The sequence below is a fragment of the Ochlerotatus camptorhynchus genome, unplaced genomic scaffold (assembly GCF_037179485.1).
Source record: "Ochlerotatus camptorhynchus isolate MF236.1 unplaced genomic scaffold, CSIRO-AGI_Acam_v1.1 ptg000266l, whole genome shotgun sequence".
NCBI classification, from domain to species: domain Eukaryota; kingdom Metazoa; phylum Arthropoda; class Insecta; order Diptera; family Culicidae; genus Ochlerotatus; species Ochlerotatus camptorhynchus.
In genome coordinates this window covers 1,191,997-1,217,548 of record NW_027040756.1, presented here as the reverse complement: position 1 = coordinate 1,217,548, position 25,552 = coordinate 1,191,997, and the positions used below count along the sequence as shown (strand labels likewise).

General features: G+C 42.4%; 1 protein-coding gene and 1 pseudogene across 7 annotated transcripts in view; one reads left to right on the top strand and one right to left on the bottom strand.

Moving 5' to 3' along the window:
- The window catches only part of cpx (complexin), a 1,092,625-nt gene that overhangs the window by 716,380 nt on the left and 350,693 nt on the right, over positions 1 to 25,552 (bottom strand). The window lies entirely within an intron of this gene.
- LOC135705412 (uncharacterized) lies at positions 10,005 to 11,111 on the top strand (annotated as a pseudogene).

Below are 25,552 nucleotides of genomic sequence, written 5' to 3'. Positions count from 1 at the left end.
GACATTTTGTCCATTTAACGTTTTGTCCATTTCGACCTTACGTCCATCTAAGTTTAATTTAGACCTTTTGTCCATTTGACTTTTTGTCCATTCGACATTTTGTCGTTCGCCCATTAACCTTATGTCCTACAACCTTTCTTAGTTAGCGGCGCCGGTGGTGTAGTAGTAAGCGTGATTATCTCTCCCCCCAGCAGGTCAGGGTTCAATCCCAGTCGGCGCCGCTGGGATGTTCTGAGGCATAAAATCTCTGATCACGTCTTCCTTCGGAAGGGAAGTGAAGCCGTAGGTCCCCGGTTCATGAGTTGATGGGTCGATAGGTAGGGTCCAGGTGTGGGAGCTGCCTCCCTGGCGTCGGTAGAATTGGTGCTTAGCACGGAAAACAAGATCGACGTTGTTAATCGAGTAATAAACAAACGGGACATCTCTGATTTTGGAGTGATTGGTTTGATAAAAAAGAGCGCAAAATTTCATCTCTACAAAGGGGGCAAGGGACCGTGAAAGATAACACTAAAATAGAAAGTTTCTCTTCCGGCTGTTTCATCTTAGTATTCTTATTTGCTTAAACTGTGCATTCAAAATGGCTACAAATGTGTGTGGCGCTTTTTTGGATTATTATCGGCTCTTTGGCTTATTATCGTTATACACTACTGATACACTAGTTTACAGCATATTTGAACTTTGTACACTGGTGGTACTTACCCATGTAAAATCGTGTGCTGAATCCAAAAATGTTGTCAGAAAAAATCCCAGTAAGATAGTTTTCTAGAAAAAAAAGTTTGTATACTAAAATACAAATATGTCTGACTGTAATGAAGCCATATCAATTATTTTAACGCCAAATTAAAGTTAAGAAAATTTTCTTTCGATCAACTGCACATCATTTTGCAGTTAGATTATTGGTATTGTTGGCACCACCACTACAAAAAAAAAACAATTATTTACCATGCTTGAAAACTTAGCTGAAATCTGAAACTCTTAAAAAAATAAACAAACTATTAAAAAGAAAGCCACTAATCTAATTAGAAAGCCACTAATCTAATTAGAAAGCCAATTAATCGAAAGAAAATTTTCTCACCTTCAATTTAGCGTTAAAGTATTTGATATACCTTTATCACAGCCGGATATATTTGTATTTCAGAAACAAACTTTTTGAAGTGAAATATCGTTGTTTTATGCTGTATCTTAAAAAGTATCCTACTGAGATTTTTTCGACTACATTTATGGATTCAGAGCACGATTTTACTTTTATCTTTTTAGTGTTATCATTGGTATCAGATTTAAGTTGCTGTTGTTGTCTGTGTTATGATTTTTGATTGTGTGTAAAATGTCTGCATATGTACTACTAAGGCTATCTATAGAGATTACTGACGTTTATCGTATATGCAAAATGTTTTCCTTAAAAAAAAACTTCATGGCGGAAAATTTTCCTGATGAAAACAAATCACTGACGCAATCACACTTAAGCAATCTCTATATCTGTCCTGCGGTTAATTGTATTAGTTGTGTTCCCTATATGGCACATCTCCAGTATTGGTAGATTAGTCGTTCTATACGTTCTATCAACGATCTTTACTTGGCTTAGATAGAAAATAATTTTTGTTTCTGATGGTATGTTCGATCAGAGCAGTGCGTCCACAAAACAATTTCCATTAGTTGTGGTGTATCGTTAATGCCGTTGTTTACCAAACTAATATATAAATCTGTTTGGTGCCCGTTTAGTCTCTTTTGTAGATAATTTTTTGTCATTGGGCATCCATCACAAGGAATTTGATAGTTGACATTTGACTCTTGCAGTGATTCGACCGAGTCCTTACCCAAGTAGCAATTGTGGTTTTATGAGGGTTCTGTAGACCACAATTTAGACTTGTAGCATGCTTTAAAACTTCGTTAAAAATTGCAATGTTACTTGGGTATTGTTGCCGAGGATTTTTGCTTTTGTGTTGATTGTTGGCTCCAATTTTTACGTTCGGAAATTCACCTTTAAGGTTTCTCCTGATGTGCGGTGAGAGGCCTGGAACTTGCTGTTTGTCGTTTGGACTATGTTGTTCGAAGACAGAAGGTGAGATTTCAGGATCGTGTTCAGTTCCATCTTCTTCCAAATTTTAACGCAGTGACCTAATTTGTCAACGTATAATTGTAGGTCCCTGGCCGGTAAAGGTTAACTTTTTATGTTCACCTTGCAACGTCGCGTCGGTACACTGACTTGAATACAACTCACTAGGCTACGGCAATGGTTCACTGGTACTGGATTCTGGTTCGATGTTAAGAAATAACGCGTTGATTGACGGTTTGAAAGATATATTTCACTTTGGGAGATAGTTTGTAAAAGGAAGAAGGCTGACAAGAACAGCCGGGCAGTTATCGTTTGAACTTGCTATACTGTATAGCCGAAACTCGAATCTGTCGCTGCGGTATGACCTGCCCGTATGATGATTTTTTAGTATACTGTGAGGTGAGAGCACAATTTCAGAAGGGAACCCCAGGTTTGAGGTCCAAGGGTCTGCACCAAATGCCAATTGTGGAACAGCCTACTTTGTTGACCTGTTAATGCGGTGAACGATAGGTTCGGAACAGACTGTTAAGTAGTAGTTATATAATTACGAAAGGCGGTTGTTAGATCGTATAATCAAGTCGGATCGAAGAGACCACTTAGTAGTTGGATTGGCCAAAAGCGGAAATTGACTATGATGGTTTCATAGTCTCTACAGATCTAAAAATTTTCTGATTGACTATGTTTCAGTTAATATAACTTGGTTAATTGAAAATACGAATGTATCGTAGTAAATAATTAGAAACAATTATGCTTTAAATGCTGTAAAAAAATGCCTTGCAGGTTCCACATTCTTGAGACATAGCGTCCAAAAGGCAAAAAATCAATAAAAACTGTGTTGCATGGACTCGACTCTATCAGCACTTTTTTTTATAGGTTCGATTTGAGGGAATAGATATCAGAAAATTCTTTGCGATCGTAAAAAATGAAGCTCAGAGTTCTTGAAGCCTTGTCGACATTATACGAGGTATGTTACCTTTATTACTCCTAGCTCTATAACGTGGTTGACATGGCTGATAGCTGTTTTCAGAAGTGCATAATTGAGCATGATCAGTTCTGCAATTGAAAACTCAGCTGAATCTAAACCTATGCAGGTTTTTATACATACTTTCATCACTGAGCCTGCTGGTTTTTGTCTTTGAAATTTACATTAAGAATGTTTAGAGCAACCAAACTTCTGATAAAAGGCTATTTGTGGCTTAAGCAGCTTGGTTGAAGGTGGTCAATATAATTCTAAGCAGTCTCATTTTTAAGTCGTTATAAGAACTTGAAAGTTCCGGTATCATAATTGAAGAGCATTCTAAGCAGCTTGAACGGAACTTTTAGAAAATAAATAAATAAAAGGTTTTTGTCCTCTACACCAATTCTATATTTAGTTCGCACTTTTATGAAAGTTATTTCTAAAGGCAGGTTTTAATGTGTATTGATTTATCTGCATTAGTAGTAGAATTGGAGCTGTTTGTAGAATTAAACCCAGTCCTTCTCCCAGCACGAACCGCTACGCTATCTGAGATATAATAAAGTGAGCTGTTGTCCCGCCTACTGATGGAGTTTTCAGTGCCAGCTGACTGACTTGAATACGAATCACAACACCTTGATGAATTTTAAATTGGTGTTTTCCCGCATCGTATTCCAACACATTTGTGGCGCAGTGGTTATCGTTCATAGCTCGCATGACGAATACACGGTTTCGAATTCAGGAAGTTACTTTTTAATTATTTTTTTGTGTTTAGATATAATGTTGATGCACTGCATAAATAAAAGAATTATGATTTATTCGGGCCACTAATCATTTCATATTTACGTACATTAAATTTTGTAACTAATAAAGACTTGTGCGGATTGCTTCATGTGGCTTGAAAGTTCAGTCGGAACTTTATTTGAACTTTATGAAACTTGAAAGTTCTGTCGGAGCTTTATTTGAACTTTATGGAACTTGAAGGTTCGGTCCGAACTTCATTTGAACTTTACGGAACTTGGAAGTGATTTTAATCGTTGAATGCGGAACTTTTGATTACTTGTGGTGTTATGAAAAAGTGTGGATCATTTTTATGAGAAAACAATGCTTGACGATAGATAAGAATAGTAACTGTATTTGTTGCTTCTGAATGTTCAGCTCCCATTTGACAAGCAAATTGAGTGAGTCTAAATGTTTTCATTAGTCTTCATGATCCATAAACGTATAACTGTCATATGTAAATACGAAATCAAGCAAAGATGTGACTGATATGCTTATATAGGAAGTTCAGTCCAACTGCATTATCTATCATCATTCGAACTGCAACTAGCAGGTAGGTGAAATTTCCCCTATCTGATGGTAGTGTTAGCATGCGTGGGCGAGCTACCAGTTACGCCAAATCAACGATCAAACGTATTGTTTACAAAAGCGGATACGTCCCTTTGTAAAAGTAATCGAGATGTATATCTATAGAGGATCCCCTCGGTGAGCTGTCATATGAATGAACGGGTTCATCCTCTCGCGGCCTAGCAGCATGTCTGCAAGCGAGCACGGTATTCGTCCTCGTTCCGTTGCTGACCATCGAGTAGGCAAAACGTGTGTGATTGCCTGGCGTGCTAGGTGATTATCAACCGGGTATTAAATATTCAGACTTCCACAGTGTTAAGCAAAAGTTCTCTCATTTCTGTAAGATGACAATGCTTGCCTAAAGTTTTTTTTTTTTTGCAAATTACTTTATTTGTACAGGCTGAATCGAATAAACTTAAAAGGTATCATTTGCATTACACAGCATTATAGTCTGAAATATAGAGTTAAGGGAATTCAACTAAATAATCGCGGTCGTCAATACTTGACGATAGATGAGGAGAGTAACTACATTTTTGATTTATAATTTTTCGGCTTCTGTTTGACAGTGCTCACTGGGTTCTAGTTCACAAGCATATTGAGTGAGCTCACAATATCCAGATTCTGCGCAGAATTCCATAAGAATCTTGAGATGAAATCAGAGTAATTTCTAAAGATAATTTCAATAAAATTCCTAAGGAGTTCTTGAGGAGTTAATAATTTCAATTAATAATTTAATAAATGCTATTACACCAGCGATTTAAGAAAAATCATTTTTAAAAACCGTCCACGAAGTAAACGGACCGCCCCGAACATGGATTTCGCATGATTCAAAAACTAACAGAAATACCGGACGTTTCTGCATTGCTAATTACTGAGATTCCAATGTTTTTAAGAATTGTTATACCTTAAATGAAAACCTTGCATTTTGAAAACAAATTTTGCAACAATTTTTAGATGGGGGAAATGCAGATAATGTCGGCCTTAGTGTCCCTAATTTGGGCCCATAGATAAATTCAGCAATCGACTAAATTTTCAATAGCAACCAAAAATATCAATTAGTAACGTCCCAATAACGCGTTCATATAGATTAAATTGATAAACAGCAGATTTTTAGCGATGGGCCCAATCTTAGGCCAACATTTTTAGAGACATTTTCCCTACAAAAAAAAATACAATATTCCTGCTTTGAAAAAAAAAAAAGTGAAACAGCACGCTTAACAATTTTCGGGACTGTTAAATAATTTTTTAAATCAGATTTAACTTTCTGTGAAATATGATCACTTCATTCGAGATCTTGGCATGCTCTATTTTGAAACCTGCTTACAACCTTTTTCATAAATACCATTTTCGAAAATCGCTTTACATATAAATTTTAAATCTTCACTTGTTTTGAAAAAATATATTTCAAAATAACGACAAAAAACATCCGTGGATAAAAAGTCATTTCATTGCCTGTTCTCAAAAATTATAGAATTCGCTTTGGGGGTCTTCATTCTCCAAATGGAAGCTAAGGGTTTTAAAATAGTTTTTGTATTACGGCAGCTCTGGCAAACGTGATGAGATTTTTATAATAATTGTCAAATTTTCAAAAATTATTACAAGTTAAATATTGGCTGAATAAAAGATTGAAAGGCGCTTTTGACACTGTTTTGTTAGCTTCTGTAGCTAAATTTTAAGTTTTTAAACAGCTGTTTTTCTGTAGGAAACTGCAACAAGTAAAATTATATAACTGAAAATGTTTGTTGGGACGTAATTAACAGCTGTCCAACGCTGGATGCTGTGCAAAAGATTCCAAAGATTATTTAAACTTTGGCGTTGAAATATAGGCCACTGCTTTCCTAACGTATCTAATGACTGCGATGTGATTCTAGGAGCTCTTCATTCCTCTATCACGCAGTTAGTTCTTGGCAAATCCGAAAAATCCATTAACCTCAATTCGGAGTCAACCAATTCCTGGTGACAGTAGCGGAACGACGTCTAATGGGACAACCCCCGACCCTCAACAGCTCTGCACGTCGTGTTGGTGGTGGCGTAAATGTGCAATCAATTTACTACTCAATCAGTGACGGACAAGGCAAAGTGTTGAGCTCCCAGGACGGAAAAAATTGGAAAACTTTTTTGATTGCCGCTGCTGGCTGATGGCAGGGTGTGTGGCTCCATCGGCCAATTCCCAATCGTTCGCTTGAGTTTCAGCTTGGAGCGAGAAATCAGGCGAAGTTTCATTTTTTTTTTCAGAAAGATCTGCTCATCCGCTTCCGCATGGCTCGAAGATAGTCGTAACTATTTCAATCAATATGGGAAAAAAAGTGGGTGAAGGAAAACTTCGTTTGTTACAGTTGGTTTCCTGACACAGGAAGAGCTTGTCTGAAAATTAATTATGTTGGTCCTGCCACGCCACGTGCTTGTGAGTTGTTTCCGCAGTTAGAACTGCCTATTGGAACCTTTGAAGAAAAAGTTAACGACCAATTTGTTGTTGCAAATTCAGTTTTGCCCACCTTTCAATTTCTGCAGACTCAAGCAGGAGTTGTAAGCTCACAAGTTATGTAACCACAGAACGAACAAGAATCATGCTCGGAACCAAGCTTGGAATACTGAACAGCAGCAGCCGTTGGACCGTGCAAAGCTACAGACCTCACGTAATGGAAAAATGAATAGATGCTATCTGGTACAATAATTTATCATTTAGAAAACTACTTTTTTGCTACTTGGAGCACTTTTTACCACAGCAGCTAAAAATTTTCCGCTTCACCGGCAGACACGGATCTGAACCCATGTGTTCGAATGCCGTCCCACAGCGAAGGGTAGAAATTGCAATGGAAGCTGATTTGAATACTATCGGTAAATGGAAATGACGCTCATGGAATGTAAAGCTGCTCCTTGCGGTAGATACTTTGTAGCAATTTACTCCTGTTGTCTGTTGGTACTGCTGCATGTGGAACCGGTCGTCAAATCAGCAAATTGTGTCATTTAATCTCGATTTAAATCTCCAATCAACGATTGAAATTCAAATTCCGCTGAAATTAGATTCCACGTCCAGAAAATTGATTACCCTCACCCCTGAGGATAAGAACCGAATTTGTCCTTCAGCAACAAAGGAGGACATTCCAATCGACCCGAACCATACATCTTCGGACCGGGGACCGGGAAAATAATCATCCTTGTGCATAAATTTTAAATCTAATCGATATCCCTTTCCAACGAACGGAAGGTAGACATTGTAGTCGGCAGCACCAAAGTCATGACCCCTGAATGTATGCACACAGACACGCGACCATACCGTCGACGGTCGTTAGTTTGCATTTCATCCTGCCGAGTGTTGCAGAAAAAGAAAACTTTATGGACCAGCACCATCTCCATCTGATTCGGTATGCAGTCTTAAAATCCGGCTTTCGAAGCTAGGGAAAATTTATATCCCCCTCCCCTCCACAGAGCACTTGGCCGACGCGGGGCAGCATTTTCGAACCGAAGTTGGCAGTAATAAATAAACGAAAGTAATTCAATTGAAGGTCGGGGAGAGCAAGTTCTGTGCTTGGCGTTTCCCATTTTTCGACCGGCGAGGTTAAATGGAAATTGATAAGGAAAGTTTGTTGGAAGTAAGTGGCCTTTTATGGTGGTGGGTGGAAAGGGCTGGTCTAGAACGATCAATCCCATTTTTTTTTTTTCAGTCGGAGCTGGTGCGTGTCTATAATTTCTAATAAATCTCTGTAATAGATAGAATATGGAAAAGTATTTCGACTGAAATTTGCGACTATCCCGGTACCCATAAGTGATTGTGGGTTCGGATAGTTTTGTATTCAAAAGTGATTGTGCTTCAAATAATGGTATTGAGTGCTTATGTGTGAATCCGCACTATCAAAATCAGTGTGATAGTACCCACACATTTCCGCGTAGAGCTTCCTTGCGTGGGTTTTGGAAACAGTTTGGTGGTTTTCATCGTGGTTTGGGAAGTTTTGAGCATTAAATGCATGTAATCCGTCTCTTGCCTTGACCTTCCGCACGCAACTTTGCGAAACACCGACCTTTTTGGCAACATCACTTGTTGAAATGTTGGAATTCATTTCTTTCCAGGTACGGGTCAATGTTTGTCTGAGACTTGCTGTACTCGAGTGGCGTTTAGAACAGGCCTTGGTCTTCATGACTCGCCATATTAAGTAATCCAGCGGAATAATATCGGGGCTGGATGGCGGCCACATATCCTTCGCCCAGTTCAAGGTTTGGCACGGAGCCCCATCTTGTTGAAATACACCATTTGGCTTTGGACCGTACTGTTCTTTGATCCACGGAAGAACATACTTACTTAAAATCCCGATGTAGACCTCCGTGTTGACCTTGTCGCCTTCTGGAATGAACACCGGGTCCATTTTTTTTTGCCATCGGAAGCCACCAATCCAAACACCATAACGCTAGCAGGATGCTTGATCAAATACACGTTCTTGTGCTCATCGGCCACGTCTTTTACGGGAAGAGAACTAATATACCGGTCGGTTCTGGAATTTGATACGGGATCGACGATAAGATTTACGGTTGGTAATCATGTGAGTTTTTTTTCCGTGCCCTCGACTTCGCCCCGCAATCTTCCTTTACGATCTTCCGTGCCGTAAAGTAGCTGATCCCGTGTTCCTTTGCCATTTTCCTTATTGAACGCACTGGATTCACCCGAATCTTCCTTTTGATAGCAGCGATAACCCTCGGAACCCGAGCTGACCTCGGACGACCTGTAGCCATCACGCGGATAGTTGTCCTTACTTTTCTCGGTCTAAAACCCTTTTGACGGTCCACCGGGACACTCCCACGGCGATTGAAATGTCTTTTTGCGACATTTGCGCGTGGGACAAATCACGAATACGCTTTCGTCATGGTGCAACTGTCAAACTAAGTAAATCATTTTCTTTTATACACAGCCTACTACAGTATGAGCTATAGGTTACGTGCATGCAAAGAAAACCAAGGCAATGTATGCACAGGTGAAACGGGAACCTTATTTGTACGATGGTGCAAACATTATCACGCATACGGTACAGACAATTTGAGTAGCATGTATGCTGGCGTTCTTCACACAGTGAAAAAACAATAGGTGTAGTAGACGAACACAGCAAAGAGCACAAGGGTCACAAAACGTATCGGTGCCGCCATAGTTAAAGTGGCGACAAAAACGAAAAACTGCACCCAAGTCCAGCTAGCCAGTTCATTTCGAATTTCCCACCACTACCGCAAAACTGGAGTGGTCAAGTGAGTAAAAGTATCCTCGGTTGTATTATTTATACACCAAAATATTGTCACACTTGCTGTGGATGACTCACAGTAGAACCCATACTTTCTGTATATTTGGGTTTTATTTCAATGTTATAGAAATCAGTTTTTTTTTTAAGAAATAAATCAACTTTTTTCTTATCAAATTAAGAAGCTTCGCTCATTTTCAACTTCTATTCAATTTTCATACTGCCGTACTCTAACGGAACTATCCACCTACCCTCTTCTAAAGATCATTCTCTAGCTAATAAATCATCACACTAAAGCTTCATGTTAGCATTTCCAACCAACTCTGAAAATCGTTAACTTCGCGTATGAAGTAACATAAAAAACACTTTGAAAGAAAATTTCAATTGAACAGGAAAGAAAACGGATAGCGGTGGTTCTCCTGAACAAGCTATGGGCTATATGGATGACTCAGAAGCCGATCCAGAAGTTGAATATCTCATTGATTACGATGCGCCGGATGGATGGAACAATCAAGCTACGTTGGATCCACTCAATGACACTAGCGATGATACTGCGGAGGACAGTGCAATTCGGAATGTGGAAAGGACGGAAAATTCTTTCAACGAGACGAGCGAATTGGATCAATCAGATGAGCATATGTTTGCCTGCACTCTACTGGTCAATACGCGTCAGTTCAAAGGCCAATCTTCTGGATCCTTTGTGGCACTGTGGCAGATTTCAGCAAATACAACAGAAAGTTTCATCCATAGAGTATGGGATTTATGCAAGATGCACTTGAATAGGGAGGTAATTTTCGACCAAAATGCTGGTGGAACAACAAATCCAGCGTGGGGAGTGAATCAAGTACCCACTGAAGAGGAGCTTGAAAAATTCGTTCTGTTCCAGTCGGGCCGTAGGCATTACGCATTGGATAAGCTTAAAGAAAGCAGCAACCTTTTGCAGAGTTGGAGATGTAAGGATATCTCGCTGCCCCTGCATGTGTACTCTTTATCGATTAGCAACCGTACTATTTGGAACACGGTGAAACAGAGGTTGCTCGATCCATATGAACAGGACCGCTCAGGTGCTGATACAACACAGGCTGTTGTCGAGTTGGCAAATGAACTGAGAACAGCACACGGAAATCATCTCGAGGCACATAGCATGGCATGGTCGTTCTGGTCGAATTCGATTTTGAATTCTCCAGCTCATCTTAGAGAATCCCTTAAAAAACATCCGCCCCAGCATCTGGCTCACCTGTTCCGGGCGAAAGAAGGACCTCATGTGAATGCTATTCACAGAAAGCTTACGGTGGCGCATACTCTGAATCATAGTTACCACGAAGAAGTAGTTGGTCTACGCCAAGTTTTCAATGTGATTGAGTCGAACATGGAGAGCTTGACTGCATCAATGAAAACATTCAAGATTCGCCTTGAGGGACAAAGTAAGCGAATCGATGATCAGTGCTATGAAAACATCGGTTAGAGTACACGATGATCAATTGGGGCAACTATTGAAAAACGAGTAACAGACGTTGAGGATATGGACCACATGTAAATGGTGGTACTCTTATGTTTTTTTTATTGATTGTTTTAACGACTTACAAGTCACATGTTTAATTTTTATGTTTTATGATGCGAATGACCACATGATTTTAATACTTTCATTTTCGTTTTTGCTTATTTTCATCGAATCTCAGGTCTTGTGTCTTCCGGAAAGGCAACAGTGGGATCAAATTTTCCTCCACAAATGCATTCACATTTTCGAAACAATCGATCCATTTTGTATGATTGAAAGGATAACATAATTTCGGCGACGAACGTCTTCACATCACGAGTATTACTTTCGTTGTAGTTTTGTTGCATCCTTTTCTATACGATTTCAAAAACGATTTCAATTGGATTATAGAACGGGGTATAAGCTGGCAAGAAAATGGGGTAGATTCCAAGTGATCGAAGATACAATATTATGTTTGCATTGCAATGAATGCGGGCTCCATCGAGAATCCAAAATGAATGAAATCCGGGGTATGTTTCTACTTTACCACTTTGTAGAGCAAACTGTCTTCTATGTTGGAAGAAGTTAAGTCGAGTGAATGTTCCCTCTGTGTAGCAACGTTCCACCATCCCAGTCTGGCCTATGATACAAAGACAAGAAACACGGAGCTTCCGAATGAATTCCCCGTGACAAATTAGCCTTTTACCCTTTTCCGCATATCCCCGGTTTCGTAGCATTCCGCGGTTATCAAATGATACCTCGTCCAAAAACAGAACATTGGGGTAATTCCATGGTAGTGAACTCAATTCCATGAAAAATCTGTAAACATCATCTTGTCTGACTTGCATTGCACGTCTCTCTAAACATTTCCATGTAAGGTCTTCGCTGTGTAGTATACGACAGATAAACGAGGCTGATATTCTTATCCGGAAATGATCTTTAAACAGTTTCCCAGCTTCCTCGAGGTATAGAAGAGGTTTTTGTTTATACAGGTTAACCAACCAGCGGCGTTCCTCTGCTTCAAATTTTTTTGGTAATAGCTGCATTTTGCCATCTGCCAAAAGATCCATCGCGTTCGTAGACGGTTATCCAGCTACTGATACTTGTCCTGTGTTTGCCATACATAAGTGCAAGTTTGGTCCTCGAAAGACGCACAAAATAATACCCATAGAGTGCATGGTATAACGTATTGTTTGAAGCTCGACGTGGTTTCACCGCTTGTATTATTGCAGCCATTTCTTGCATAAAAGATCTGTATTTTTAGTTAATTATTTATTTATTTATTTACCTATTGCTGTTGACATAACAAATGAACGTGATGCACACACCTATTGTAATTATTATTATTTTTAGATGCTAGATGTTGTTGTTGAGGTTGATGTCATCTAAGCTGTCAATTTGCAGTGTGATATTTTTTGACATAAGGAAAAATCTGCCAGATAGTCTAAAAGGGAAAGCAATAAGCAATACTTCTCGAGAGTATGACGTCCGGCTAACATGAGATCTTGTTTTGTAGCATATGATACCGAACATCGTGACAATTGTGCCAATGCTGTGGGCTCTTAACACTAAAACGGAATTTAGTTAGTAAGAAAACGAAAATCCACCATTGTATTTAAAAAAAAACATATTTACACAGATTCTTTGAAAAAAGGCACAATACGTGTGACCGAAACGTCAGTTGAAAACTTAAAACCCCGTTTTTGAGCATCAAAAGACTGAAAGCCACATAACCTCCAACATAGTTCGTAACAGTCGATTCCGCCAAGAAACTTACTAAATTACTTAAGGGTCCTGTGCACCACCAGCGGTGCAAAGGGCCAACGTGAAAGACTTCCCTCCTGGGGGCTGCTCGCTTTTGCCTTGACCTGAGCCCAGGTCAGATTCCTATCGACTTGGCTAATTTCTTTATTGAGGCTCCGTCGCCATGAGCCCCTGGGTCTGCCTCTGCTACGATGTCCTGCCTGATTCCAATCCAGCGCTTGCTTGCAGATCCACCTCCACTTTCACTCTCGAATTTCTGTTGCTATCGGCTTCTGATGACATTGACGATGGAGCTCGGCATTCGAGATCCAGTTGTGAGGCACGAATTATATACCGCAGGCATCGGTTGATGAAGACCTGCAGCTTTTGAGTGTTCTCCGCTGATACACACCACGTCTCGCTGGCGTATAACAACACAAATTTCACGTTCGAGTTGAAAATTCGGATTTTGGTGCGTTGACTTATCTGGTTGGATCTCCATACGTTTCGTAAACTCGCAAAGGCAGCCCTAGTCTTCTTGATTCGTGCACCTATGTCGCTCTTGGTCCCGCCGTCCGACGCTATTGGGCTGCCAAGATATTGGAATCTATCGACCTTCTCCACTGCTTGCCCGGCACCGGAAAGTTGGAAGGGTTGCCCGTGTTGATATCCAACGATTTGGTCTTGTTGACGTTGATGGTGAGACCCGCCGCAGAGGAGCGTTCGGCTAGGTCATTGAGCTTACTCTGCATATCAGAGCGCCGTAGAGCAACATCATCAGCCAAATCGAAGTCGTTGAGATGCTCCATGGTGATAGGCTGCCAAAGCAGCCCACGGTTCGGTACGCGGTCAATTGCACCTACCATGATCTCGTCGATTACGATGAGAAACAGTAGCGGTGATAGTATACATCCTTCTCTCACACCAGCGACTACCCGGAGTATGGTCGGACAAGGCTCCGTTAAGCAGAACTCTGCACGCGAAACCGTCATACTGCGCTTCGATGAGGTTGACGATTTTATCCGGGACTCCCTTGCGTCTCAGGGCGCCCCACAGATTCTCGTGATTGAGACGGTCGAAAGCTTTTTCGTAGTCAATGAATACCAAATAAAGGGACTCTTGGAATTCATTGACCTGCTCCATGATGATGCGGAGCGTGACAATATGGCCACACAAGATCTTCCGGCAAGGAATCCTGCCTGCTGCCGTCGGAGAGTCACGTCGATCTTCTCCTGTATCCGATTCAGGATAACTTTGCACAGAACTTTGAGAACAATACACAGTAACATGATGCCTCGCCAATTGTCGCACACAGTCCGATCCCCCTTCTTTGGGACCTTCACTAAAATGCCTTGCATCCAGTCGGCCGGAAAAGTTGCGGTGTCCCAGATATTACAGAATAGTTGATGCAACATTTGTGCGGATAGCATGGGGTCAGCTTTGAGCATCTCTGCTGATATGCGATCGACCCCTGGAGCCTTGTTGGATTTCATGCTTCAGATAGCTGCTTCAAAATCCTGCAGTGATGGGGCCTCGGAATTGATGCGAGTGATGCGCCGCACCCTAGGCGAATCATGCCGAGATGTTGATGGCTGGTTGGCCGTCGAAACTTGAAGAAGTTGTTCGAAGTGCTCAAACCAGCGTTTCAGCTGGTCAGTGGGGTCGGTAAGCAATTGTCCAGTCGTGTCCTTCACTGGCATCCTCGGGTTCATCCTTGCTCCACTCAGGCGTCGTGAGATATCGTAGAGGAGGCGTATATCGCCAGTGTTTGCGGCTTTCTCCCCTTCGTTGGTCAGGGAGTTCACCCACGCTCGCTTGTCCCGTCTGCAAGAGCGCTTGACTTCCTTCTCTAGAGCCGAGTACCGTTGACGGGCTTCGTTCTTGGCTCCTCTGGTTCTCGCCCGCTCTATCGAGGCTTTTGCTTCTCTACGCTCCTCAATCTTCCCATACCGTGATCCACTCTTTCCTCTGGGTGCGCAGCTCACCCAAGTTGTTCTCGCTTGTTTCTACGCTGCCACCTTCTGGAACGTCCGCAGCTCGAGTCTCAAGTTCTTCATCAAAAGACCTTTTTACCGCTGAATCTTCAAGTCGGCGTGTGTTGAACCACCGCCCGAGTATCTCCTCCCGTCGCTGGAACCGCGCCATGCGTAGGCGGATGTCGCCGATTAGTAGGTGATGGTCAGACGCGATGTCGGCGCTGCGTTTATTCCTGACATCAAGAAGGCTTCGTGTCCATTTTTGGCTGATGCAGATGTGGTCGATATGATTTTTGGTATGTCCATAACGGGAAACCCACGTGACTTTGTGCACTGGCCGATAGGGGAAGAGCGAGCCCCCAATCACTATGTCGTTATTGCCACAAAGTTCTGCAAACAGTTCACCGTTCGCGCTCATTTCGCCGAGACCACACACTTAGAAATACCTAATCTTACACGTGACGGAATCCATCTTTGACATAAAGGATGATACGTAAACAAACATGTCATGTAAAATTAAGTGCTCCAAGACTGAAAAGTTTGAAAGTACATTTGATTCAACTGAATTTCGCGTCTATTATGACTCAATTTTATGTCAAAATTGACGCTCGTATATGTCAGTCTCAGAGCACCTAAAATTACATCAATTTTTCTAAGTGTGCATGGCATCCTATGCCACGCTCATAGTCCGTGTTGTCGGAGCCGATCTTCGCATTGAAGTCGCCAGTGTAGATATTGATGTCACCCTTTGGAACCTTATCCACGACGGCATTCAGTTGACTGTAAAAATTCTCCTTGTCCTGTAGCTCGGCAGCATCGGTTGGCGCATTACGAACCCGTGGTCTAAATCTGGCAACGATTATCCTCTCGTTAACAGGCTCCCACTTGATGAGCGCAGCACTTGCCTGGACGCTAAGTAGGAGACCAACTCCACGATGGCGGGGAGCGTTTTCACCTCGAATACCAGAGTATAGTAGTACCTGTCCCGACGGCAGTTTGTGTTCTCCAAAGTTTGGCCAACGAACTTCACTCAGTCCCAGGATTTCTAGCTTCATGCGTCGCGCCTCGTTGGCGAGTTGTGCCAGTTTACCCTGCTGGGCTAACGTCAATACATTCCATGATCCAATTTGTGTCCGTTGTTTTGCGCCGTGATGGGGCTGCCATCTTAGGTGTAGCTTCCGGGGAAGAGCATTTCTTATTCAGCCGCTGGATGCCAGTCAGACGCTGTTTGAGTCGCACCTCCATGGTGAACAGACGCTCGGGTTGGCGAAGCATTTCCTCTATCACCGTGCTATGGTTACCGCGCCAGTGTTCGCGTCGCACCTCCTCACTCTGCTATTGTCGGATTGACAACGTTGCCTAGGCTACGCCAACCAGCTGTGTCCATGTTTCAGCTGGCAGTCTTTTGTGATCATATGACTCGTGGAGGCGTGAGGTAGGAACTTGTGAGGACCGGAGCTAGGTATATCGCTCCTTCCAGATTGTCACTCACCATTTTGTAGCCCCTAGAAGAAAGTTCCACAGATATTCTCCCAAGTTAGTAAGTTGATCAAAAAATATTCAAAAGATTTACAGGAGCATAATTCAAGCTATGTAAAAATCTTCATTTCTGTAGCAAAAATCTTCATAGGTCTGTGAAATTGGAAAAGCCTTTGAAAGTCTTTTTTAATTTCAGCATGTCTTCAAACATCTTCACCAAAAATTAAATGTCTTCAAAATGTCTACACAGAATTTCAAATGGCTTCAAAATAAAGACATGTCTCAAATCTGGCATTCCTGCTCCCTGTGTGCTGCACTGCAGCAAACGATGAGTTCCAATTTCATTGTTGTATGTTTTGTGAGAGCTACTGTGTGTGCTCTTGAAATTTCGTGGTGATAATGAGATTAATCAAAAATAAGGTTCCCACAGTGATTAAAACTATGAATTGAACCACTGTAACTTGATTCTTTTATGAGAGCCCTCCGAATAAAAAAGGGTGGAAAAGCAAACAACATCTCAACTCCACTTTACCAACATCACTCAACCTAAAAGCATGAAATCAATGAATGGGAATCCAAAAAAAAAGCGCAACGAAGTCAAGTCGGAACGAAATATTGCTGTGCGAGGGAGTTCTTCGAAATGATTTCATATTCAAATTTGACTAAGCTGACAGTGCGTAAACAGACAAACTAATAATCCTCCGCATTACATCATATGATATATGCCATGCGAGAACCTGACAAAGCACAACGAGAAAACATAGCGATACGCTGCAGGCGCTGAACCTTCCAAAAACGAACAAACGAATATGCAAAAAAATATAACATACCTTACCTACTAGAACCGAAGCATCATATTCTGATTCCCCTCCTCCCCCTATGCTTCTCAGAATGCTGTATTCTATGTAGATCTGGTTTTATTTTTATTCCAGGAAATAAAGCACTCAGCAGTAGACCTTGAATAAACCTATCTAGATACCTTCCAACGTATGTTTGACGCCGTAGTCGTCGTTGACGACGTCACACACAGCAAGAGAGATGAAATTCTGTTTAGCTAAAATCGATTTTCCTGGCGCGCCATTGTCGAGTGGAGTTTTCCCTGATTTTGTTATCATCGGCCCTTAGGTATGTATGGGGAAAACAGCCCAAAATGCACCCCGGGGCAAAACGCCCGATGCGGAATTAAGAGTCGAGGGGTGCATTTGTCCTCTGTTCTACCCTATATGAGTGAAGGCTTTTAGAAATGGGTGGGCCTTTTGTTTTCCAGTTTGCTCCTTGTTGTATCTTTCGTCGGCAGCCTACGCCGCAGTCTGGAAAGGATTCCCATCAGCCGAGAGGGGTCGGCGTTATTGACTTACCGTTACCGTGTGAGCCGGGGTCGGGTAACTCCGTTCCGTTGTCTATCCGTCTATATCTTTATTCAGGTAATACCTGAAGGGTAAGAGGAAGGGGGGGGGGGTATGATATATTGCCACTCCGGATATCCGTAATAATGCTCCATCCATCATGTACTTATTCTGCTGGTTTTATGAAATAGTATGGATGTAGGTCAGCTTTTGAGAAGAAGGCTTCTGACTGCTCGGGTCGCCCTTTCTTGGCATCCAACATGAAGGGCATTATTGAATAGCTTCCAAATGAGATTGTTTGCCTCCCTTCTTGGGAAATTAGCTTTGAGGGATGTTAAATGCTTCGATTTCAGGTATCGATATTGCCTCGGTGATTGATAAATGTCAGCAGCTGCTAAAATCATTATCTCTCAGTCGACCCTTCCGGCATGTATTTGTCAAACCGTAGACCACGCAAACTTTCCAGAGAGGTCGTATTTCATTCAACCGGTTCAGATATTTTGCTCCCACTTTGACTGGGTCAGTCGCGAGCAGATGCGAGCTTAATGATAAATAATGAATTTAGAAAATTGTCGCACAGCAAACTGGAGCTTGACATGCAGACCGACCGACCGACGACGACAGATGCCATCAGGTTCATAGCCCGTGGTATTTCTGATTTACGCCGACTAGCAGCGGGGTGGTCGTTTTTTGTCGTCACCATTATGAGCAGACAGCAACCGAAAACGATAAAATCAAGCTGCTGACCGGTTGAACTGCTGATGCTGCCTACTCGTTGTTCCTTTATGAGCAAATTAAGATCCGTTCAGCTCTGTTCGTTCGGGTACCGAGGTGTCTTTTTTATTGATGTGACCCATGCATAGCATTAAACGCGCCGTAGTAGGGTGGCTCAAAATATCGATTATGCTCCACCAAGCTCAATCAGATCCTGAGCATTCATCCAAAATTTGAGCTCGTTTGGATGCAAACTCATACTGCACTGGTCCTTTAAATTTTATATGGGAATAACTATGCGAAAAGTGAACTTTTTGTTCGCATAGTTCTAGCCCTTCGCTGTAATGATCTGCGGAAAAGTTTGCCATCAGTACTATTGTGAAATTTGCCCAGCTACCACATTTTAATTGTTCACCAGTTTGCATCCAAATAAGCTCAAATTTTGAGAGCATTGTCAGGACCTGGTTTGAAATCGATTGGGCTTGGAAGAGTGAAATCGATAATTTGAACCACCCTCATAGCCACACATACTATCTGTTAATGAAGGTGTAGCACTCAAAAATCCGGTGTTTAGCTCTAATTTAGATAACGAGAGATTAAGCCGCTAGATAGATGAAACGAAAGGAATTCGGAGAGACGGAAAAGGTAGGTTGTTTTAATTAGAGGGAAGCCTTTGCCATTGGTTGTAGATTTAAGAGGATAATCTGTTGTTAGGTTTAAATAATTATAGCCTTCAGAGGGATTGAAAACATTCAAACGAACGTCGCACAAAGAAGCTGCTTTGAGTCTTGTCATGGTTCGCCAAGTCTGTCCTATAAAGATTTTAATTGTTTTGCATCAAGTGAATGAAGCGATGCGATTTGGTAGAATTATGATAGCTTACAAAATTTGACCACATTTAAATGTATTCCAGCATCTCCGAAGCCAGTTCTATGAAAGCCATATAGCTCTAGGATTGTTATTTTGAGTACCATTGGTCATATTTTGTCGAGTAGATATGATTTGAAATTTTGGTTTATATGGTTATGTAAGACAATAAATTTACCCAAGTGGAAGCATAGTCTGGAACAGTGATGGAGAAAACCAAAAAATTCCAATATCAGGAGCGACCGAAAATCACACAAATAGAAAATCACGGTTGATTTTATCTTAGCTGATCTTGAGAGTAGCAAAATAACACAGCACAAAATCAAGGCTGATTTTAACCTTAGCTGATTTTGAGGTAACAAAAAAAAAAACAAACGGAAAATCAATAGCTTGGTATTACAGTCAAAGTAAAAACTGACATCCACAGCCATTTTGGAATCCAAGATGGCGGACCAAAATCAAATATGGCGGCCCCCGGACAGGGAATATTCTTCTAAACCCATTCAATATGGGTATCTATGGAATGGGCTCGATAAGGGGAAGTGGAAAATTGACATCCGCTGCCATTTTGGAATCCAAGATGGCGGATTAAAATCTAATATGGCGGCCTCCGGACAGGGAATATTCTTCTAAACCCATGCAATATGGGTATCTACGGAATGGGCTCGATGAGGGGAAGTGGAAAATTGACATCCGCCGCCATTTTGGAATCCAATATGGTGGACCAAAATCCAATATGTCGACTTTTGGACAAGAAATATGTATCAAAACCCATGCAAGATTCCTATCGTACGGGTATTAGGGACCGTACAATAGGAACCGGCATTAACGAGTACACGTAGCATATGGAATTAGAACTAATTGGGGACAAACACTTATTGTAGGGTAATTTGAAACGATAAATTCCTGGTGTCTTCTGAAAAGTTATTAACAAGATGGATGAACTTTTTTTTGGGACAATTTTGCATCCGGAAAGTCAGAAGTCTGGTCTTCCGTAAGACCCGGAACATCCGTAAAACTGGTCAATTCATGAAACTGATCCTAGACCTCCGTGAATTTTTCGAAAGCACTCATAGACGTTTTATCAGAATGAATTCGGAGTTTTGACCCTAATATGGACGCTTTAGACCACGGAATGGTCTACTAAAAGATCTGAAACATCCGTAAAAGTGGTAAATTCATGAAACTGATCCTGTAGCTCCGTGGTTTTTGCACAAAAAACTCTTGGACGTCTTATCAGAATGAATTCGAAATTGAGACCGGAATGAGAACCCTGAGGACCACGAGATGGTTCACCGAAAGATCCGGAACATCCGTAAAAGTGGTCAATTCATGAAACTGATCCTAAGGCTCCGTGTTTTTTTTTCAAAACCACTCATAAACGTCATACAGGAATAATTCAGAGTTGTGATTGGAATATGAACCCCTTAGACCACGGGATGGTTTACCGGTAGATCCAGAATATCCTTAAAAGTGGTCAATTCATGAAACTGATACTAGAGCTGTATGTTTTATTTTTCAAAACCACTCATTAACGTTTTATCAGAATGAATTCGGATTTGTGATCGGAATATGGAACCTGGAAACCACGGAATGGTTCACTGGTAAATCCGAAACATCCGTAAAAGTGATCAGTTCATGAAACTGATCCTACAGCACCTCGTTTTTTTTTTCGAAGCCACTCATAAACCTCTTATCAGAATGAATCCGAGGTTGTGATCGGAATAAGAACGCTGTGGACTACGGGATGGTCCTCTAGAGGATTCGGAACGTCCGTAAAAGTGGTCACTTCATTAAACTGATTCTCGTTGTCAACGTTTTTTTTTTAAACCACTTAAAAATACCTTATTAGAATGGATTCGGGGTTGTGACCTGAATATGGACACTGGGGACTACGGGATGGTCCACTAGAAGATCCGGAACATCCATTAAAGTGATCAATGCATGACACTGATCCTAAAGCTTTGCGTATTTTTCGAAACCACTCATAGACGTCTTATCAGAATTAATTACGAGAAAATCGATTCAATCAAACGTTCTCTTCGTCAAGTTGCTAATGTTTCGGTTTGAGAACACTTAATTTTACATTAAATAATTGTTTACGTTTCATAACTTACGTCGAATATGGATTACGTCTCGCGTAAAAATAATAATCTCTAAGTGTATGTCATCAAACAGAATATTACCATTGGAATTGCTGTGCGCATTGCTCCATGAGCGGAGTTTCCCATTAAAATTACCAATAATTAATGAGAATTTAGACCTATGACGGGTAAGTTTCTGAAGGTCACCATTGAAAAAATTCTTTTGTTGGCCTACGCATTGAAATGGACACCACACATGGCAGATGCTGCTCCACTTGGTCTAACCATCTTGTTCGCTGTGCTCCTCTTCGTCTTGTATCAGCCGGATTCGAGGCAAACACCATTTTTGTGGGATTGTTGTTCGGCATTCTTTAAACGTGTCATGCCCATCGTACCCGTCCAGCTTTCGCAACATTCTGGATACAGGGTTCGCCATAGAATTGCGCCAGCTCGTGGTTCATCATTCGCCTCCATACACCGTTCTCACATACCCCACCAAAGATGGTCCTAAGCACTCGTCGTTCGAAAACACCCAGTGCTTGCAGGTCCTCTTCGAGCATCGTCCACGTCTCGTGCCCGTAGAGAACTACCGGTCTTATCAGCGTCTTGTACATGGTACATTTAGTACGGAGGTGAAGTTTACCCGACCTCAGGGTCTTGTGGAGTCCGTAGTAAGCACGACTTCCGGCAAAAATACGTCGACGAATTTCTCTGCTGCAGTTGTTATCCGATGTCACCAATGATCCGAGGTACACAAAACCATCCACCACCCACCCTATCCCCCTCGGTTCCTCCAGCTAACAGATACTTTGTCTTCGCCGTATTCGCCTTTAATCCAACCTTCTCTGCTTCACGTTTCAGCCTGGTGTACTGCTCCGCCACGGCCCCAAACGTTCTTCCGACAATGTCCACGTCGCCAGCAAAGCAGAAGGAATGGTTGGACTTATTGAAGATCGTGCCCCGCATGTTAAAGCTCGCACGTTTCATAACACCTTCTAGCGCAATGTTGAACAGGAGGCAGGACAGACCATCACCTTGTCGAAGAACTTTGCGAGTTTCAAACGAGTCCCTTAACGCACCCGATATCTTCACGCAGCACTGTACACTACTCGGAAAAAAATCCGTTCCCGAAAACGGGAACGGACCGTGAACTAAAAATCACGGCCAGCTATACAGAACAAAATTTTCTCAAATATACACCGTGAACTATGGTTCACGGCTGTGGTTCACGAATATGGGAACTCTTTTTTTCCCGTGTAGCCATGGTAGCCCTGATCAGTCTGGTCAGCTTCCCGGGAAAACCGTTCTCATCCATAAGCTTTTCACGGTCAATAGTATCATAAGTGGCCTTGAAATCTTGGAGGATCTGCCGAAACGTAACGATTTGGTTCGTTGTCGATCGCCCGTCCACAAAACCGGCTTGACAATTTCCCACAAATCTGCTTGCTAGCGGCGATATACGGCGAAATATGATCTGGGAAAGCACTTTGTAGGCCGCGTTAAAAATAGTGATCGCTCGATAGTTCTCACAGTATAGTTTGTCGCATTTTTTTATTTACTCCCTCCTTCCACTCCTCCGGTAGCTGTTCTGTATCCCAGATCCTGACTATCAGTCGGTGCAGACAAGTGCCCAACATATGCGGACTCATTTTGATAAGTTCTGCTCCAATACTATCTTTTCCAGCTGTTTTGTTGTTCTTAAGCTGTTAGATAGCATCCTTAACTTCACCTATCGTGGGAGCTGTCATGTTCCCCTCATCCGCTGTATCGACGAAGCCATTCCTCCTGCCGCCTTGGTCATCCGCCTCTGCGTCGTTCAGATGTTCATCGTAGTGCTGCTTCCACCTTTCAATCACCTCGCGTTCGTCCGTTAAGATACCCCCTTCATTATCCCGACACATTTCGGATCGCGACACAAAGCCTTGGCGGGATGCGTTGAGTTTCTTGTAGAACTCGCGTGTTTCTTGAGAACGATACAGCTGCTGCATTTCTTCGCACTCCAGCTCTTCCAGGCTTCTTATCCCGGAAAAGATGGGTTTGCTGTCTTCGCTTCTGTTTATATCGCTCCACATTATGACGGGTTCCTTGCTGCTGCATCGCCGCCCGCGCTGCGTTCTTCTCGTCCAAAACCGTCTGACACTCTTCATCGAACCACTCGTTCCGTCGATTCCGCTCCACAAACCCAACGGCACCTTCAGCAGCGCTGTTAATGGCTGCTTTCACGTTGTTCCAGCAGTCCTCAAGAGGGGCTTCGTTGAGTTCTCCCTCATCCGGCAACGCTGCGTCGAGGCATTGCACGTACTCAGTTGCGACTTCGGGCAGCTTCAGTCGCTCCAGATTGTACCGTGGTGGACGTCGGTACCGAATGTTGTTGGCAATGGAAAGTTTTTGGCGCACTTTGACCATTAGAAGGTAGTTGTCTGAATCGATATGTGCGCCGCGATAGGTCCTGACGTCGATAATGTCCGATAAGTGCCTTCCGTCGATCAAAACGTGGTCGATTTGCGATTGTCTGCTGCGGTGATCTCCAGGTGTACCGATATGGGAGGCTATGCTGGAAGTAGGTACTACGTATAGCCATGTTCTTAGAGGTGGCGAAATTGATGAGTCTAAGGCCTCTAGCGTTCGTTAGCTGATGAGCGCTGAACTTTCCTATAACTGGTCTGAATTCCTCCTCCTGGCCGACCTGAGGGTTAAGAACTCCGATAACTATTTTGACATCATGGCTTGGGTAGCTGTCGTATTCGCGTTCCAACTGTGCGTAAAAGGCGTCTTTATCGTCATCGTCTCTTGCTAAGTGAGGGCTGTGCACGTTGGTTATGCTGACATTTAAGAAACGGCCTTTGAGCCTCAACTTGCACATTCTGCTATCGATTGACCACCACCCAATTACGCGCTTCTGCATTTCGTCCTTCACGATGAAAGCTGTACCCAGCTCATGTGTATGGCCGCAGCTCTGGTAGATGGTATAACCATCCCTATACGTATGTACCGACAATCCCTTGCAGCAAACCTCCTGCAGCGCTACGATGTCGAACTTGCGGACCCTGAATAAATCGGAAAGAATGTGGTTACTTCCCAAGTAATTGAGAGACTTGCAGTTCCATGTTCCGAGTTCCCAATCGTTAGTCCGTTTCCGTTGCTTGGGTCTATGCCGATTGTTCCGGTCCGTATTTACATTGCTTGCTTCCTGTACTTTTGTTTTTTTTTTTTTCTTACGGCTGGCTTGTAGAGCCTGTACCAACCCCCATTGTCTCGCCGTGGGAACATCGTGCACAGCACTGTTTAGAGTCCCACACTGGCACCAGGACGTTGATCAGCCGCTCCTAACATGGAGTACAGACGCCGTTTTGAGCCGCACCTCCATGGTGAACAGACGCTCGAAGACTGCACTCTATAGAGAGAGGAGCCCCCCCCCCCCCTTCCCTGTCAGCATACGACCAAAGTCCCACCGGGGTTGGTTATCCTATGGTTACTCGTAACCCAGCCGGCACCGCGGGGAGGTACACCCAACCGGGAGATGTAAGATTCGCTTACAATTATGTGGGATTTATCATCAGAGGATGTTAGTGGAGACCGCATGAACCGAGGATGCGATATACCCAGCTGCGGTCCAATGCAAGAAAATTGGAGACCGAAAAATGTAGAGTGTATTAGTGAGGTAATTTAGTTATGTAGAAAAAAATAGAAAACAGATTGCCGACTGGACTCGAACCACGAACGTTGCGATTATCAGACCTGTGCTCTCTCCGTGCTTCTGAATGGATAGCCTAAAAGCAAACATGAAGCGCTCATTTTCTCGCATACTCTACTTCGTATGCTTTTTTTCTGCTGGAGAGATTCGAGGCAAGTGTGTGCGTCTTTCTACAATGTTCTACAATGTGCCGCGTTCTACAAGCTTGCTGGTATAGTCGGAAGCGTAGATAGCACACGAAATAATGGCCTGCATGGTCAATTTCTAACATTCGTTGCGATGTTCATGGACAAAGGATGATAGGAAATAGAACTAACATTCATTGTAATAGAGTTTTGGTTTGCGTGTAGGGATAGGAGCTACTGGACAAGAGGCTAAGGACCGCTAGTGGGGTCTATTTTATACCTGCAATGCGTACCAATGGTGCGCATTGTCCTGCCGTTTACGCTGCTTTTACTGCATTTGTTTATTGTTGTGATCATAAAATTACATTAGATTTTCGACATGATTGAAGTGCATCCTCTTGGATGGAATATCAAAATTTATTTTTTGCTGTGTAGGCAGCTATAAAAGTAAGTTGTTTCGACAGAATCTCCTA